Raw genomic sequence first — 20,369 nt, forward strand, 5'->3', positions numbered from 1 at the left:
AAAGGTTTCTAAAACGCACCTCATTTTTCCTCTCCTGGTGCTCCAGATCGACATTCCAGCCGCTTTACTAACAATATCCCCACATGGAGAGTCAATGCCTTTAAGTTCTGGTATCGCACAGTCTGCAGTTAGTGCGGAGGATGAATGGGAATAGGGGGAACCAGTGAGAAACTAGCTGTAGCGGTTTCAATGGGCACATGTCACTCTAATTTCACATCAGTAAGAAGAATAAACCAAAGGCACAGAAAGGTGCCCCAGAAGAAGAATAGGGCCTGAAGGAATCCTGCGTTTATGAGGCAAGATCACAAAAATAAGAGCTGAAAAATGGAGCTAAGGGCCACTGCAATTCAAAAACCTGCTGAGTTGTAAAGGCCAACTATTTTCAAAAAATATATTGAGGTAAGGCTAGGAAGAGGCATTGAAAGCGGGGCAGAATTGCAGGAAACCGATTTCAGGAGGTAGACTGGAATTGCATTTAAAGCATAGGAAAAGAGGCAGAACGTCCACAATGATGAACTTGGCCAAAAAGGGCGTATGCGTTTTTTCCTGAATATATTCAGGAAAAAACGCATACGCCCTTTTTGCCTGACCAAGCAAGCTTGCAAAGGAAATCTGCACTCCAATGAAGTCTCAATTCCCCCCGGTCAAAAGGGCCATATGAAAAAAGTGTAAAATCCAGAAAGGCAGGACAGGCCATGGAGAACTGGGAGCCTTGTTATGCTGATGGTCGGGATGTAAATTGCCAACAGCCACTCGGGAGAAGTGTATGGTGTTTCCTGAAACACCTAAAAAACAAAGCAACAGAGCCTAGGGCACTTCAACCTATGGTCCTATAGCTTAGGGAAATTAAAATGAAAAAGGCACAGCCACCCCAAAATTTGGGACGGCTCTGTTTACAAGAAACTCATTTGCGGTACAAGTTCAATATCGCAGAAAGTGAAAAATGGATAAAGACATTGTGGTACTTACGTACAATGCAGTATCACTCAGCAATGAAATCTATGTCATCAGGCCCATAGCAGCATAATGAGTGGATTCAGGTATGATGATTCTAACTGAAATAAGTCACACAGAAAAAGAAACATCATAAGATATCACTAATACACGGAATGAAAACTTGGCTCCACAGGAACTGAATTACAAAACAGAACAGGGTCTCAAATTTAGAAAACCAACTTATGCTTGCTTAAGGGGAAACGGGAATTGTGGTGCTGCATAAAACCAGAGATTGAAATGAGCACAGATAAAGTTCCCTAAGCCAAATATGTAATAGACAAGAGCTACTCCTTGCTCAACGAAATGGACTCAACACCCCATATACAACGCCTAAGAATATACCTGACTAGTAAGTATCTTAAAACCTATGGATTGCTATGTCTCCGAAAGAGAATCAAGCGTGTGTACAGGGGCATAAACGCAGCAGTGATAGGATTGGAGAGGTTCAGTGAGCAAATGAAGACCCTTTGAAGTCATATTGCATGGTACCCATTCCACGGGTCTCAAATCTCCAGGTTTAAGGGATTCCACCTTCAGCCAAAACATGCATGTGGAATCCAGAGTATGATCAACCATGTGATTGGGAGCGGTGTTCAAATATGTCTCAGTTTTCGTCCCCTGGTACTCAGTTGCAACATTCCAGATGCTTTACTAACACTCTCCCGACTTGGAGAGTCAGTGCCTTTAACCTCCTGTTTGGCCCAGTTTGCAATTTCTGCGGAAGATGAACAGGAATAGGGAGAACCAATGAGAGACTAGCTGGAGGTGTCTGGATGGGCAAATTTAACTCTCATTTCCCACCAGGAAGAGGAATTAACCAAAGGCTCAGTGTGCCATGCTGGAACAAGATAAGGGCCTGAAGCAATCCTGCGGGGTTGCGGCCAGCTCACAAGAAAGCGAGTTGAAGAAAGGAGCTCAGGGGCACTGTAATTCACAAACTTCCAGAGTTATAAATGACAGCTATCGTCCAAAAATATACTGAAGTAATGCTGCCAAGAGGACTTGAAAGCGGGCCAGAATTGCAGGAAACCGATTTCAGGAGGTAGACTGGAATTGCATTTAAAGCATAGGAAAAGAGGCAGAACATCGACAATGATGCACTTGGCCAAAAAGAGCGTATGTGTTTTTTCCTGAATATATTCAGGAAAAAACGCATACGCACTTTTTGTCCAACCAAGCAAGCTTGCAAAGGAAATCTGCACTACAATGAAGTCTCACTTCCCCCTGGTGAAAAAGGCCATCTGAAAAAAGTGTAAAATCCAGAAAGGCAGGACAGGCCATGGAGAACTGGGAGTCTTGTTATGCTGATGGGCAGGATGTAAATTGCCAAGAGCCACTGGGGAGAAGTGTATGGTGTTTCCTGAAACATCTAAAAAACAAAGCAACAGAGCATAGGGCACTGCCACTTATGGTCCTATAGCTTAGGGAAATTAAAATCAAAAAGACACAGCCAGCCCAAAGTTTGGGACGGCTCCATTTACAAGAACCTCGTTTATGGTACAATTTCAATATCGCAGAAAGCGAGAAATGGATAAAGAAGTTGTGGTACTTACATACAATGCAATATCACTCAGCAATGAAATCTATTTCATCAGGCCCGTAGCAGCATAATGAGTGGATTCAGGTATGATGATTCTAACTGAAATAAGTCACACAGAAAAAGAAACATCATAAGATATCACTAATACACGGAATGTAAACTTGGCTACACAGGAACTGAATTACAAAACAGAACAGGGTCTCAAATTTAGAAAACCAACTTATGCTTGCATAAGGGGAAGGGTGGTTGGGGTGCTGCATAAAACCAGAGATTGAAATGAGCACAGATAAAGTTCCTTAAGCCAAATATGTAATAGACAAGCGCTACTCCTTGTTCAACGAAATGGACTCAACACCCCATATTAAACGCCTAAGAATGTACCTGACTAATAAGTATCTTAAAACCTATGGATTGTTATGTCTCCGAAAGAGAATCAAGCGTGTGTACAGGGGCATAAACGCAGCAGTGATAGGATTGGAGAGGTTCGGTTAGCAAAGGAAGACCCTTTGAAGTCATATTGCATGGTACCCATTCCACGGGTCTCAACTCTCCAGGTTCAAGGGATTCTTCGTTCAGCTAAAACATGCATGTGGAACCCAGAGTATGATCAACCATGTGATCGGGAGACGTGTTCAAATATGTCTCAGTTCTCGTCCCCTGGTACTCGGGTACAACATTCCAGACGCTTTACTAACACTCTCCCGACTTGGAGAGTCAGTGGCTTTAACCTCCTGTTTGGCCCAGTTTGCAATTTCTGCGGAAGATGAACAGGAATAGGGAGAACCAATGAGAGACTAGCTGGAGGTATCTGAACGGGCAAATTTAACTCTCATTTCCCACCAAGAAGAGGAATTAACCAAAGGCTCAGCGTGCCAGGCGGAACCAGATTAGGGCCTGAAGCAATCCTGCGGGGTTGCGGCCAGCTCACAAGAAAGCGAGTTGAAGAAAGGAGCTCAGGGGCACTGTAATTCACAAACTTCCAGAGTTATAAATGACAGATATCGTCCAAAAATATAATGAAGTAAGGCTGCCAAGAGGACTTGTAAGCGGGCCAGAATTGCAGGAAACGGATTTCAGGAGGTAGACTGGAATTGCATTTAAAGCATAGGAAAAGAGGCAGAACGTCGACAATGATGCACTTGGCCAAAAAGTGCATATGCGTTTTTTCCTGAATATATACAGGTAAAAACGCATACGCCCTTTTTGGCCAACCAAGCAAGCTTGCAAAGGAAATCTGCACTCCAATGAAGTCTCACTTCCCCCCGGTCAAAAGGGCCATGTGAAAAAAGTGTAAAATCCAGAAAGGCAGGACAGGCCATGAAGAACTGGGAGCCTTGTTATGCTGATGGGCGGGATGTAAATTGCCAACAGCCACTCTGGAGAAGTGTATGGTGTTTCCTGAAACATCTGAAAAACAGAGCAACAGAGCCTAGGGCACTTCCACTTATGGTCCTATAGCTTAGGGAAATTAAAATCAAAAAGACACAGCCACCCCAAAGTTTGGGACGGCTCTGTTTACAAGAACCTCGTTTACGGTACAAGTTCAATATTGCAGAAAGCGAGAAATGGATAAAGAAGTTGTGGTACTTACGTACAATGCAATATCACTCAGCAAAGAAATCTATGTCATCAGGCCCGTAGCAGCATAATGAATGGATTCAGGTATGATGATTCTAACTGAAATAAGTCACACAGTAAAAGAAACATCATAAGATATCACTAATACACGGAATGTAAACTACGGTCCACAGGAACTGAATTACAAAACAGAACAGGGCCTCAAATTTAGAAAACCAACTTATGCTTGCTTAAGGGGAAAGGTGAGTTGGGGTGCTGCATAAAATCAGAGATTGAATGAGCACAGATAAACTTCCTTAAGCCAAATATGGAATAGACAAGAGCTACTCCTTGCTCAACGAAATGGACTCAACACCCCATATTCAACGCCTAAGAATGTACCTGACTAGTAAGTATCTTAAAACCTATGGATTGCAACGTCTCCGAAAGAGAACCAAGCATGTGTACAGGGGCATAAACGCAGCAGTGATAGGATTGGACAGGTTCGGTGAGCAAATGAAGACCCTTTGAAGTCATATTGCATGGTACCCATTCCACGGGTCTCAACTGTCCAGGTTTAAGGGATTCTTCCTTCAGCTAAAACATGCATGTGGAACCCAGAGTATGATCAACCGTGTGATCGGGAGACGTGTTCAAATATGTCTCAGTTCTCGTCCCCTGGTACTCGGGTGCAACATTCCAGACGCTTTACTGACACTCTCCCGACTTGGAGAGTCAGTGGCTTTAACCTCCTGTTTGGCCCAGTTTGCACTTTCTGCGGAATATGAACAGGAATAGGGAGAACCAATGAGAGACTAGCTGGAGGTGTCTGGACGGGCAAATTTAACTCTCATTTCCCACCAGGAAGAGGAATTAACCAAAGGCTCAGCATGCCGTGCCGGAACCAGATTAGGGCCTGAAGCAATCCTGCGGTGTTGCGGCCAGCTCACAAGAAAGCGAGTTGAAGAAAGGAGCTCAGGGGCACTGTAATTCACAAACATGGAGAGTTATAAATGACAGCTATCGTCCAAAAATATACCGAAGTAAGGCTGCCAAGAGGACTTGAAAACGGGCCAGAATTGCAGGAATCCGATTTCAGGAGGTAGACTGGAATTGCATTTAAAGCATAGGAAAAGAGGCAGAACGTCCACAATGATGCACTTCGCCAGAAAGGGCGTATACGTTTTTTCCTGAATATATTCAGGAAAAAACGCATACGCCCTTTTTGGCCAACCAAGCAAGCTTGCAAAGGAAATCTGCACTCCAATTAAGTCTCACTTTCCCCCAGTCAAAAGGGCCATCTGAAAAAAGTGTAAAATCCAGAAAGGCAGGACAGGCCATGGAGAACTGGGAGCCTTGTTATGCTGATGGGCGGGATGTAAATTGGCAACAGCCACTTGGGAGAAGTGTATGGTGTTTCGTGAAACATCTAAAAAACAAAGCAACAGAGCCTAGGGCACTTCCACTTATGGTCCTATAGCTTGGGAAATTAAAATCAAAAAGACACAGCCACCCCAAAGTTTGGGACGCCTCTGTTTACAAGAACCTCGTTTACGGTACAAGTTCAATATCGCAGAAAGTGAAAAATGGATAAAGAAGTTGTGGTACTTACGTACAATGCAATATCACTCAGCAATGAAATCTATGTCATCAGGCCCGTAGCAGCATAATGAGTGGATTCAGGTATGATGATTCTAACTGAAATAAGTCACACAGAAAAAGAAACATCATAAGATATCACTAATACACGGAATGTAAACTTGGCTACACAGGAACTGAATTACAAAACAGAACTGGGTCTCAAATTTAGAAAACCAACTTATGCTTGCTTAAGGGGAAAGGTGAGTTGGGGTGCTGCATAAAACCAGAGATTGAAATGAGCACAGATAAAGTCCCTTAAGCCAAATATGAAATAGACAAGAGCTACTCGTTGCTCAACGAAATGGACTCAACACCGCATATTCAACGCCTAAGAATGTACCTGACTAGTAAGTATCTTAAAACCTATGGATTGCAACATCTCCGAAAGAGAACCAAGCATGTGTACAGGGGCATAAACGCAGCAGTGATAGGATTGGACAGGTTCGGTGAGCAAATGAAAACCCTTTGAAGTCATATTGCTTGGTACCCATTCCACGGGTCTCAATGTCCAGGTTTAAGGGATTCTTCCTTCAGCTAAAACATGCATGTGGAACCCAGAGTATGATCAACCGTGTGATAGGGAGACGTCTTCAAATATGTCTCAGTTTTCGTCCCCTGGTACTCGGGTGCAACATTTCAGATGCTTTACTAACACTCTCCCGACTTGGAGAGTCAGTGCCTTTAATCTCCTGTTTGGCCCAGTTTGCAATTTCTGCGGAAGATGAACAGGAATAGGGAGAACCAATGAGAGACTAGCTGGAGGTGTCTGGACGGGCAAATTTCACTCTCATTTCCCACCAGGAAGAGGAATTAACCAAAGGCTCAGCATGCCATGCCGGAATCAGATTAGGGCCTGAAGCAATCCTGCGGTGTTGCGGCCAGGTCACAAGAAAGCGAGTTGAAGAAAGGAGCTCAGGGGCACTGTAATTCACAAACCTGCAGAGTTATAAATGACAGCTATCGTCCAAAAATATACTGAAGTAAGGCTGCCAAGAGGACTTGAAAGCGGGGCAGAATTGCAGGAAACCGATTTCAGGAGGTAGACTGGAATTGCCTTTAAAGCATAGGAAAATAGGCAGAACGTCCACAATGATGCACTTGACCAAAAAGGGCGTATGCGTTTTTTCCTGAATATATTCAGGAAAAAACGAATACGCACTTTTTGGCCAACCAAGCAAGCTTGCAAAGGAAATCTGCCCTACAATGAAGTCTCACTTCCCCCCGGTCAAAAGGGCCGTCTGAAAAAAGTGTAAAATCCAGAAAGGCAGGGCAGGCCATGGAGAACTGGGAGCCTTGTTATGCTGATGGGCGGGATGTAAATTGCCAACAGCCACTCGGGAGAAGTGTATGGTGTTTCCTGAAACATCCATAAAACAAAGCAACAGAGCCTAGGGCACTTCCACTTATGGTCCTATAGCTTAGGGAAATTAAAATCACAAAGACACAGCCACCCCAAAGTTTGGGATGGCTCTGTTTACAAGAAGCTCGTTTACGGTACAAGTTCAATATCGCAGAAAGTGAAAAATGGATAAAGAAGTTGTGGTACTTACGTACAATGAAATATCACTCAGCAATGAAATCTATGTCATCAGGCCCGTAGCAGCATAATGAGTGGTTTCAGGTATGATGATTCTAACTGAAATAAGTCACACAGAAAAAGAAACATCATAAGATATCACTAATACACGGAATGTAAACTTGTCTCCACAGGACCTGAATTACAAAACAGAACAGGGTCTCAAATTTAGAAAACCAACTTATGCTAGCTTAAGGGGAAAGGTGAGTTGGGGTGCTTCATAAAATCAGAGATTGAAATGAGCACCTATAAAGTTCCTTAAGCCAAATATGTAATAGACAAGAGCTACTCCTTGCTCAACGAAATGGACTCAACACCCCATATTAAACGCCTAAGAATGTACCTGACTAGAAAGTATCTTAAAACCTATGGATTGCTATGTCTCCGAAAGGGAATCAAGCATGTGTACAGGGGCATAAACGCAGCAGTGATAGGATTGGACAGGTTCGGTGAGCAAATGAAGAACCTTTGAAGTCATATTGCATGGTACCCATTCCACGGGTCTCAACTCTCCAGTTTTAAGGGATTCTTCCTTCAGCTAAAACATGCATGTGGAACCCAGAGTATGAGCAACCGTGTGATCAGGAGACGTGTTCAAATATGTCTCAGTGTTCGTCGCTGGTACTCAGGTGCAACATTCCAGACGCTTTACTAACACTCTCCCGACTTGGAGAGTCAGTGCCTTTAAACTCCTGTTTGGCCCAGTTTGCAATTTCTGCGGAAGATGAACAGGAATAGGGAGAACCAATGAGAGACTAGCTGGAGGTGTCTGGACGGGCAAATTTAACTCTCATTTCCACCAGGAAGAGGAATTAACCAAAGGCTCAGCGTGCCGTGCCGGAACAAGATTAGGGCCTGAAGCAATCCTGCTGTGTTGCGGCCAGCTCACAAGAAAGCGAGTTGAAGAAAGGAGCTCAGGGGCACCTTAATTCACAAACCTGCAGAGTTATAAATGACAGCTATCGTCCAAAAATATACTGAAGTAAGGCTGCCAAGAGGACTTGAAAGCGGGGCAGAATTGCAGGAAACCGATTTCAGGAGGTAGACTGGAATTGCATTTAAAGCATAGGAAAAGAGGCACAACGTCCACAATGATGCACTTGGCCAAAAAGGGCGTATGCGTTTTTTCCTGAATATATTCAGGAAAAAACGCATACGCCCTTTTTGGCCAACCAAGCAAGCTTGCAAAGGAAATCTGCACTACAATGAAGTCTCACTTCAGCTCGGTGAAAAGGGCCATCTGAAAAAAGTGTAAAATGCAGAAAGGCAGGACAGGCCATGGAGAACTGGGAGCTTTGTTATGCTGATGGGCGGGATGTAAATTGCCAACAGCCACTGGGGAGAAGTCTATGGTGTTTCCTGAAACATCTAAAAAACAAAGCAACAGAGCCTAGGGCACTTCCACTTATGGTCCTATAGCTTAGGGAAATTAAAATCAAAAAGACACAGCCACCCCACAGTTTGGGACAGCTCTGTTTACAAGAACCTCATTTACAGTACAAGTTCAATATCGCAGAAAGTGAAAAATGGATAAAGAAGTTGTGGTACTTACGTACAATGCAATATCACTCAGCAATGAAATCTATGTCATCAGGCCCGTAGCAGCATAATGAGTAGATTCAGGTATGATGATTCTAACTGAAATAAGTCACACAGAAAAAGAAACATCATAAGATATCACTAATACACGCAATGTAAACTTGGCTACACAGGAACTGAATTACAAAACAGAACAGGGTCTCAAATTTAGAAAACCAACTTATGCTTGCTGAAGGGGAAAGGTGAGTTGGGGTGCTGCATAAAAGCAGAGATTGAAATGAGCACAGATAAAGTTCCTTAAGCCAAATATGTAATAGACAAGAGCTACTCCTTGCTCAATGAAATGGACTCAACACCCCATATTAAATGCCTAAGAATGTACCTGACTAGTAAGTATCTTAAAACCTATGGATTGCTATGTCTCCGAAAGAGAATCAAGCGTGTGTACAGGGGCATAAACGCAGCAGTGATAGGATTGGAGAGGTTCGGTGAGCAAATGAAGACCCTTTGAAGGCATATTGCATGGTACCCATTCCACGGGTCTCAACTCTCAAGGTTTAAGGGATTCTTCCTTCAGCTAAAACATGCATGTGGAACCCAGAGTATGATCAACCGTGTGATCGGGAGACCTGTTCAAATATGTCTCAGTTCTCGTCCCCTGGTACTCGGGTGCAACATTCCAGACGCTTTACTAACACTCTCCCGACTTGGAGAGTCAGTGGCTTTAACCTCCTGTTTGGCCCAGTTTGCAATTTCTGCGGAAGATGAACAGGAATAGGGAGAACCAATGAGAGACTAGCTGGAGGTGTCTGGACGGGCAAATTTAACTCTCATTTCCCACCAGGAAGAGGAATTAACCAAAGGCTCAGCATGCCGTGCCGGAACCAGATTAGGGCCTGAAGCAATCCTGCGGTGTTGCGGCCAGCTCACAAGAAAGCGAGTTAAAGAAAGGAGCTCAGGGGCACTGTAATTCACAAACCTGCAGAGTTATAAATGACAGCTATCGTCCAAAAATATACTGAAGTAAGGCTGCCAAGAGGACTTGAAAGCGGGGCAGAATTGCAGGAAACCGATTTCAGGAGGTAGACTGGAATTGCATTTAAAGCATAGGAAAAGAGGCAGAACGTCGACAATGATGCACTTGGCCAAAAAGGGCGTATGCGTTTTTTCCTGAATATATTCAGGAACAAATGCATACGCACTTTTTGGCCAACCAAGCAAGCTTGCAAAGGAAATCTGCACTACAATGAAGTGTCACTTCCCCCCGGTCAAAAGGGCCATCTGAAAAAAGTGTAAAATCCAGAAAGGCAGGACAGGCCATGGAGCACTGGGAGCCTTGTTATGCTGATGGGTGGGATGTAAATTGTCAACAGCCACTTGGGAGAAGTGTATGGTGTTTCCTGAAACATCTAAAAAACAAAGCAACAGAGCCTAGGGCACTTCCACTTATGGTCCTACAGCTTAGGGAAATTAAAATCAAAAATACACAGCTACCCCAAAATTTGGGACGGCTCTGTTTAGAAGAACCTCATTTACGGTACAATTTCAATATCGCAGAAAGTGAAAAATGGATAAAGAAGTTGGTACTTACGTACAATGCAATATCACTCAGCAAAGAAATCTATGCCATCAGGCACGTAGCAGCATAATGAGTGGATTCAGGTATGATGATTCTAACTGAAATAAGTCACACAGAAAAAGAAACATCATAAGATATCACTAATACACGGAATGTAAACTTGGCTACACAGGAACTGGATTAAAAAACAGAACAGGGTCTCAAATTTAGAAAACCAACTTATGCTTGCTTAAGGGGAAAGGTGAGTTGGGGTGCTGCATAAATCCAGAGATTGAAATGAGCACAGATAAAGTTCCTTAAGCCAAATATGGAATAGAAAAGAGCTACTCCTTGCTCAACGAAATGGACTCAAAACCCCATATTAAACGCCTAAGAATGTACCTGACTAGTAAGTATCTTAAAACCTATAGATTGCTATGTGTCTGAAAGAGAATCAAGCGTGAGTACAGGGGCATAAACGCAGCAGTGATAGGATTGGAGAGGTTTGGTGAGCAAATGAAGACCCTTTGAAGTCATATTGCATGGTACCCATTCCACGGGTCTCAACTCTCCAGGTTTAAGGGATTCTACCTTCAGCTAAACATGCATGTGGAACCCAGACTATGATCAACCGTGTGATCGTGAGTCATGTTCAAATATGTCTCAGTTCTCATCCCCTGGTACTCGGGTGCAACATTCCAGACGCTTTACTAACACTCTCCCAACTTGGAGAGTCAGTGCCTTTAACCTCCTGTTTGGCCCAGTTTGCAAATTCCGCGGAAGATGAACAGGAATAGGGAGAACCAATGAGAGACTAGCTGGAGGTGTCTGGACGGGCAAATTTAACTCTCATTTCCCACCAGGAAGAGGAATTAACCAAAGGCTCAGCCTGCTGTGCCGGAACCAGATTAGGGCCTGAAGCAATCCTGCGGTGTTGCGGCCAGCTCACAAGAAAGCGAGTTGAAGAAAGGAGCTCGGGGCACTGTAATTCACAAACCTGCAGAGTTATAAATGACAGCTATCGTCCAAAAATATACTGAAGTAAGGCTGCCAAGAGGACTTGAAAGCGGGGCAGAATTGCAGGAAACCTATTTCAGGAGGTAGACTGGAATGGCATTTAAAGCATAGGAAAAGAGGCAGAACGTCCACAATGATGCACTTGGCCAAAAAGGGCGTATGCGTTTTTTCCTGAATATATTCAGGAGAAAACGCAAACACCCTTTTTGGCCAACCAAGCAAGCTTGCAAAGGAAATCGGCACTCCAATGAAGTCTCACTTCCCCCCAGTCAAAACGGCCATCTGAAAAAAGTGTAAAATCCAGAAAGGCAGGACAGGCCATGTAGAACTGGGAGCCTTGTTATGCTGACGGGCGGGATGTAAATTGCCAACAGCCACTTGGGAGAAGTGTATGGTGTTTCCTGAAACATCTAAAAAACAAAGCAACAGAGCCTAGGGCACTTCCACTTATGGTCCTATAGCTTAGGGAAATTAAAATCAAAAAGACACAGCCACCCCAAAGTTTGGGACGGCTCTGTTTACAAGAACCTCATTTACGGTACAAGTTCAATATCACAGAAAGTGAAAAATGGATAAAGAAGTTGTGGTACGTACGTACAATGCAATATCACTCAGCAATGAAATCTATGTCATCAGGCCCGTAGCAGCATAATGAGTGGATTCAGGTATGATGATTCTAACTGAAATAAGTCACACAGAAAAAGAAACATCATAAGATATCACTAATACACGGAATGTAAACTTGGCTACACAGGAACTGAATTACAAAACAGAACAGGGTCTCAAATTTAGAAAACCAACTTATGCTTGCTTAAGGGGAAAGGTGAGTTGGGGTGCTGCATAAAACCAGAGATTGAAATGAGCACAGATAAAGTTCCTTAAGCCAAATATGGAATAGACAAGAGCTACTCCTTGCTCAACGAAATGGACTCAACACCCCATATTAAACGCCTAAGAATGTACCTGACTAGTAAGTATCTTAAAACCTATGGATTGCTATGTCTCCGAAAGAGAATCAAGCGTGTGTACAGGGGCATAAACGCAGCAGTGATAGGATTGGAGAGGTTCGGTGAGCAAATGAAGACCCTTTGAAGGCATATTGCATGGTACCCATTCCACGGGTCTCAACTCTCCAGGTTTAAGGGATTCTTCCTTCAGCTAAAACATGCATGTGGAACCCAGAGTATGATCAACCGTGTGATCGGGGGACCTGTTCAAATATGTCTCAGTTCTCGTCCCCTGGTACTCGGGTGCAACATTCCAGACGCTTTACTAACACTCGCCCGACTTGGAGAGTCAGTGCCTTTAAACTCCTGTTAGGCCCAGTTTGCAATTTCTGCGGAAGATGAACAGGAATAGGGAGAACCAATGAGAGACTAGCTGGAGGTGTCTAGACGGGCAAATTTCACTCTCATTTCCCACCAGGAAGAGGAATTAACCAAAGGCTCAGCGTGCCGTGCCGGAACCAGATTAGGGCCTGAAGCAATCCTGCGGTGTTGCGGCCAGCTCACAAGAAAGCGAGTTGAAGAAAGGAGCTCAGGGGCACTGTAATTCACAAACCTGCAGAGTTATAAATGACAGCTATCGTCCAAAAATATACTGAAGTAAGGCTGCCAAGAGGACTTGAAAGCGGGGCAGAAATGCAGGAAACCGATTTCAGGAGTTAGACTGGAATTGCATTTAAAGCATAGGAAAAGAGGCACAACGTCCACAATGATGCACTTGGCCAAAAAGGGCGTATGTGATTTTTCCTGAATATATTCAGGAAAAAACGCATACGCCCTTTTTGGCCAACCAAGCAAGCTTGCAAAGGAAATCTGCACTCCAATGAAGTCTCACTTCAGCTCGGTGAAAAGGGCCATCTGAAAAAAGTGTAAAATGCAGAAATGCAGGACAGGCCATGGAGAACTGGGAGCTTTGTTATGCTGATGGGCGGGATGTAAATTGCCAACAGCCACTCGGGAGAAGTCTATGGTGTTTCCTGAAACATCTAAAAAACAAAGCAACAGAGCCTAGGGCACTTCCTCTTATGGTCCTATGGCTTAGGGAAATTAAAATAAAAAGGACACAGCCACCCCAAAGTTTGGGACGGCTCTGTTTACAACAACCTCGTTTACGGTACAAGTTCAATATCGCAGAAAATGAAAAATGGATAAAGAAGTTGTGGTACTTACGTACAATGCAATATCACTCAGCAAAGAAATCTATGTCATCAGGCCCGTAGCAGCATAATGAATGGATTCAGGTATGATGATTCTAACTGAAGTAAGTCACACAGTAAAAGAAATATCATAAGATATCACTAATACACGGAATGTAAACTTGGCTCCACAGGAACTGAATTACAAAACAGAACAGGGTCTCAAATTTAGAAAACCAACTTATGTTTGCTTAAGGGGAAAGGTGAGTTGGGGTGCTGCATAAAATCAGAGATTGAAATGAGCACAGATAAACTTCCTTAAGCCAAATATGGAATAGACAAGAGCTACTCCTTGCTCAACGAAATGGACTCAACACCCCATATTAAACGCCTAAGAATGTACCTGACTAGTAAGTATCTTAAAACCTATGGATTGCTATGTCTCTGAAAGAGAATCAAGCATGTGTACAGGGGCACAAACGCAGCAGTAACAGGATTGGAGAGGTTCGGTGAGCAAATGAAGACCCTTTCAAGGCATATTGCATGGTACCCATTCCACGGGTCTCAACTCTCCAGGTTTAAGGGATTCTTCCTTCAGCTAAAACATGCATGTGGAACCCAGAGTATGATCAACCGTGTGATCAGGAGACGTGTTCAAATATGTCTCAGTTTTCATCCCCTGGTACTCGGGTGCAACATTTCAGATGCTTTACTAACACTCTCCCGACTTGGAGAGTCAGTGCCTTTAATCTCCTGTTTGGCCCAGTTTGCAATTTCTGCGGAAGATGAACAGGAATAGGGAGAACCAATGAGAGACTAGCTGGAGGTGTCTGGACGGGCAAATTTCACTCTCATTTCCCACCAGGAAGAGGAATTAACCAAAGGCTCAGCATGCCGTGCCGGAATCAGATTAGGGCCTGAAGCAATCCTGCGGTGTTGCGGCCAGGTCACAAGAAAGCGAGTTGAAGAAAGGAGCTCAGGGGCACTGTAATTCACAAACCTGCAGAGTTATAAATGACAGCTATCGTCCAAAAATATACTGAAGTAAGGCTGCCAAGAGGACTTGAAAGCGGGGCAGAATTGCAGGAAACCGATTTCAGGAGGTAGACTGGAATTGCCTTTAAAGCATAGGAAAATAGGCAGAACGTCCACAATGATGCACTTGACCAAAAAGGGCGTATGCGTTTTTTCCTGAATATATTCAGGAAAAAACGAATACGCACTTTTTGGCCAACCAAGCAAGCTTGCAAAGGAAATCTGCCCTACAATGAAGTCTCACTTCCCCCCGGTCAAAAGGGCCGTCTGAAAAAAGTGTAAAATCCAGAAAGGCAGGGCAGGCCATGGAGAACTGGGAGCCTTGTTATGCTGATGGGCGGGATGTAAATTGCCAACAGCCACTCGGGAGAAGTGTATGGTGTTTCCTGAAACATCCATAAAACAAACCAACAGAGCCTAGGGCACTTCCACTTATGGTCCTATAGCTTAGGGAAATTAAAATCACAAAGACACAGCCACCCCAAAGTTTGGGATGGCTCTGTTTACAAGAAGCTCGTTTACGGTACAAGTTCAATATCGCAGAAAGTGAAAAATGGATAAAGAAGTTGTGGTACTTACGTACAATGAAATATCACTCAGCAATGAAATCTATGTCATCAGGCCCGTAGCAGCATAATGAGTGGTTTCAGGTATGATGATTCTAACTGAAATAAGTCACACAGAAAAAGAAACATCATAAGATATCACTAATACACGGAATGTAAACTTGTCTCCACAGGACCTGAATTACAAAACAGAACAGGGTCTCAAATTTAGAAAACCAACTTATGCTAGCTTAAGGGGAAAGGTGAGTTGGGGTGCTTCATAAAATCAGAGATTGAAATGAGCACCTATAAAGTTCCTTAAGCCAAATATGTAATAGACAAGAGCTACTCCTTGCTCAACGAAATGGACTCAACACCCCATATTAAACGCCTAAGAATGTACCTGACTAGAAAGTATCTTAAAACCTATGGATTGCTATGTCTCCGAAAGGGAATCAAGCATGTGTACAGGGGCATAAACGCAGCAGTGATAGGATTGGACAGGTTCGGTGAGCAAATGAAGAACCTTTGAAGTCATATTGCATGGTACCCATTCCACGGGTCTCAACTCTCCAGTTTTAAGGGATTCTTCCTTCAGCTAAAACATGCATGTGGAACCCAGAGTATGAGCAACCGTGTGATCAGGAGACGTGTTCAAATATGTCTCAGTGTTCGTCGCTGGTACTCAGGTGCAACATTCCAGACGCTTTACTAACACTCTCCCGACTTGGAGAGTCAGTGCCTTTAAACTCCTGTTTGGCCCAGTTTGCAATTTCTGCGGAAGATGAACAGGAATAGGGAGAACCAATGAGAGACTAGCTGGAGGTGTCTGGACGGGCAAATTTAACTCTCATTTCCACCAGGAAGAGGAATTAACCAAAGGCTCAGCGTGCCGTGCCGGAACAAGATTAGGGCCTGAAGCAATCCTGCTGTGTTGCGGCCAGCTCACAAGAAAGCGAGTTGAAGAAAGGAGCTCAGGGGCACCTTAATTCACAAACCTGCAGAGTTATAAATGACAGCTATCGTCCAAAAATATACTGAAGTAAGGCTGCCAAGAGGACTTGAAAGCGGGGCAGAATTGCAGGAAACCGATTTCAGGAGGTAGACTGGAATTGCATTTAAAGCATAGGAAAAGAGGCACAACGTCCACAATGATGCACTTGGCCAAAAAGGGCGTATGCGTTTTTTCCTGAATATATTCAGGAAAAAACGCATACGCCCTTTTTGGCCAACCAAGCAAGCTTGCAAAGGAAATCTGCACTACAATGAAGTCTCACTTCAGCTCGGTGAAAAGGGCCATCTGAAAAAAGTGTAAAATGCAGAAAGGCAGGACAGGCCATGGAGAACTGGGAGCTTTGTTATGCTGATGGGCGGGATGTAAATTGCCAACAGCCACTGGGGAGAAGTCTATGGTGTTTCCTGAAACATCTAAAAAACAAAGCAACAGAGCCTAGGGCACTTCCACTTATGGTCCTATAGCTTAGGGAAATTAAAATCAAAAAGACACAGCCACCCCACAGTTTGGGACAGCTCTGTTTACAAGAACCTCATTTACAGTACAAGTTCAATATCGCAGAAAGTGAAAAATGGATAAAGAAGTTGTGGTACTTACGTACAATGCAATATCACTCAGCAATGAAATCTATGTCATCAGGCCCGTAGCAGCATAATGAGTAGATTCAGGTATGATGATTCTAACTGAAATAAGTCACACAGAAAAAGAAACATCATAAGATATCACTAATACACGCAATGTAAACTTGGCTACACAGGAACTGAATTACAAAACAGAACAGGGTCTCAAATTTAGAAAACCAACTTATGCTTGCTGAAGGGGAAAGGTGAGTTGGGGTGCTGCATAAAAGCAGAGATTGAAATGAGCACAGATAAAGTTCCTTAAGCCAAATATGTAATAGACAAGAGCTACTCCTTGCTCAATGAAATGGACTCAACACCCCATATTAAATGCCTAAGAATGTACCTGACTAGTAAGTATCTTAAAACCTATGGATTGCTATGTCTCCGAAAGAGAATCAAGCGTGTGTACAGGGGCATAAACGCAGCAGTGATAGGATTGGAGAGGTTCGGTGAGCAAATGAAGACCCTTTGAAGGCATATTGCATGGTACCCATTCCACGGGTCTCAACTCTCAAGGTTTAAGGGATTCTTCCTTCAGCTAAAACATGCATGTGGAACCCAGAGTATGATCAACCGTGTGATCGGGAGACCTGTTCAAATATGTCTCAGTTCTCGTCCCCTGGTACTCGGGTGCAACATTCCAGACGCTTTACTAACACTCTCCCGACTTGGAGAGTCAGTGGCTTTAACCTCCTGTTTGGCCCAGTTTGCAATTTCTGCGGAAGATGAACAGGAATAGGGAGAACCAATGAGAGACTAGCTGGAGGTGTCTGGACGGGCAAATTTAACTCTCATTTCCCACCAGGAAGAGGAATTAACCAAAGGCTCAGCATGCCGTGCCGGAACCAGATTAGGGCCTGAAGCAATCCTGCGGTGTTGCGGCCAGCTCACAAGAAAGCGAGTTAAAGAAAGGAGCTCAGGGGCACTGTAATTCACAAACCTGCAGAGTTATAAATGACAGCTATCGTCCAAAAATATACTGAAGTAAGGCTGCCAAGAGGACTTGAAAGCGGGGCAGAATTGCAGGAAACCGATTTCAGGAGGTAGACTGGAATTGCATTTAAAGCATAGGAAAAGAGGCAGAACGTCGACAATGATGCACTTGGCCAAAAAGGGCGTATGCGTTTTTTCCTGAATATATTCAGGAACAAATGCATACGCACTTTTTGGCCAACCAAGCAAGCTTGCAAAGGAAATCTGCACTACAATGAAGTGTCACTTCCCCCCGGTCAAAAGGGCCATCTGAAAAAAGTGTAAAATCCAGAAAGGCAGGACAGGCCATGGAGCACTGGGAGCCTTGTTATGCTGATGGGTGGGATGTAAATTGTCAACAGCCACTTGGGAGAAGTGTATGGTGTTTCCTGAAACATCTAAAAAACAAAGCAACAGAGCCTAGGGCACTTCCACTTATGGTCCTACAGCTTAGGGAAATTAAAATCAAAAATACACAGCTACCCCAAAATTTGGGACGGCTCTGTTTAGAAGAACCTCATTTACGGTACAATTTCAATATCGCAGAAAGTGAAAAATGGATAAAGAAGTTGGTACTTACGTACAATGCAATATCACTCAGCAAAGAAATCTATGCCATCAGGCACGTAGCAGCATAATGAGTGGATTCAGGTATGATGATTCTAACTGAAATAAGTCACACAGAAAAAGAAACATCATAAGATATCACTAATACACGGAATGTAAACTTGGCTACACAGGAACTGGATTAAAAAACAGAACAGGGTCTCAAATTTAGAAAACCAACTTATGCTTGCTTAAGGGGAAAGGTGAGTTGGGGTGCTGCATAAATCCAGAGATTGAAATGAGCACAGATAAAGTTCCTTAAGCCAAATATGGAATAGAAAAGAGCTACTCCTTGCTCAACGAAATGGACTCAAAACCCCATATTAAACGCCTAAGAATGTACCTGACTAGTAAGTATCTTAAAACCTATAGATTGCTATGTGTCTGAAAGAGAATCAAGCGTGAGTACAGGGGCATAAACGCAGCAGTGATAGGATTGGAGAGGTTTGGTGAGCAAATGAAGACCCTTTGAAGTCATATTGCATGGTACCCATTCCACGGGTCTCAACTCTCCAGGTTTAAGGGATTCTACCTTCAGCTAAACATGCATGTGGAACCCAGACTATGATCAACCGTGTGATCGTGAGTCATGTTCAAATATGTCTCAGTTCTCATCCCCTGGTACTCGGGTGCAACATTCCAGACGCTTTACTAACACTCTCCCAACTTGGAGAGTCAGTGCCTTTAACCTCCTGTTTGGCCCAGTTTGCAAATTCCGCGGAAGATGAACAGGAATAGGGAGAACCAATGAGAGACTAGCTGGAGGTGTCTGGACGGGCAAATTTAACTCTCATTTCCCACCAGGAAGAGGAATTAACCAAAGGCTCAGCCTGCTGTGCCGGAACCAGATTAGGGCCTGAAGCAATCCTGCGGTGTTGCGGCCAGCTCACAAGAAAGCGAGTTGAAGAAAGGAGCTCAGGGGCACTGTAATTCACAAACCTGCAGAGTTATAAATGACAGCTATCGTCCAAAAATATACTGAAGTAAGGCTGCCAAGAGGACTTGAAAGCGGGGCAGAATTGCAGGAAACCTATTTCAGGAGGTAGACTGGAATGGCATTTAAAGCATAGGAAAAGAGGCAGAACGTCCACAATGATGCACTTGGCCAAAAAGGGCGTATGCGTTTTTTCCTGAATATATTCAGGAGAAAACGCAAACACCCTTTTTGGCCAACCAAGCAAGCTTGCAAAGGAAATCGGCACTCCAATGAAGTCTCACTTCCCCCCAGTCAAAACGGCCATCTGAAAAAAGTGTAAAATCCAGAAAGGCAGGACAGGCCATGTAGAACTGGGAGCCTTGTTATGCTGACGGGCGGGATGTAAATTGCCAACAGCCACTCGGGAGAAGTGTATGGTGTTTCCTGAAACATCTAAAAAACAAAGCAACAGAGCCTAGGGCACTTCCACTTATGGTCCTATAGCTTAGGGAAATTAAAATCAAAAAGACACAGCCACCCCAAAGTTTGGGACGGCTCTGTTTACAAGAACCTCATTTACGGTACAAGTTCAATATCACAGAAAGTGAAAAATGGATAAAGAAGTTGTGGTACGTACGTACAATGCAATATCACTCAGCAATGAAATCTATGTCATCAGGCCCGTAGCAGCATAATGAGTGGATTCAGGTATGATGATTCTAACTGAAATAAGTCACACAGAAAAAGAAACATCATAAGATATCACTAATACACGGAATGTAAACTTGGCTACACAGGAACTGAATTACAAAACAGAACAGGGTCTCAAATTTAGAAAACCAACTTATGCTTGCTTAAGGGGAAAGGTGAGTTGGGGTGCTGCATAAAACCAGAGATTGAAATGAGCACAGATAAAGTTCCTTAAGCCAAATATGGAATAGACAAGAGCTACTCCTTGCTCAACGAAATGGACTCAACACCCCATATTAAACGCCTAAGAATGTACCTGACTAGTAAGTATCTTAAAACCTATGGATTGCTATGTCTCCGAAAGAGAATCAAGCGTGTGTACAGGGGCATAAACGCAGCAGTG

The 20,369-nt window shown here is 43.7% G+C and overlaps 1 long non-coding RNA gene across 1 annotated transcript in view; it reads right to left on the reverse strand.

Moving 5' to 3' along the window:
- Nucleotides 1–1,051, reverse strand: part of LOC125963926 (uncharacterized) — a 99,943-nt gene extending 98,892 nt beyond the window's left edge. The window contains exon 1 of the long non-coding RNA XR_007476377.1: nucleotides 970–1,051. This is a non-coding gene — a long non-coding RNA (uncharacterized LOC125963926). The remainder of the gene's footprint in view (nucleotides 1–969) is intronic.
- Between the last annotated feature and the right edge of the window lie 19,318 nt (nucleotides 1,052–20,369).

The sequence above is a fragment of the Orcinus orca genome, chromosome 3, assembly GCF_937001465.1.
Source record: "Orcinus orca chromosome 3, mOrcOrc1.1, whole genome shotgun sequence".
NCBI classification, from domain to species: Eukaryota; Metazoa; Chordata; class Mammalia; order Artiodactyla; family Delphinidae; genus Orcinus; species Orcinus orca.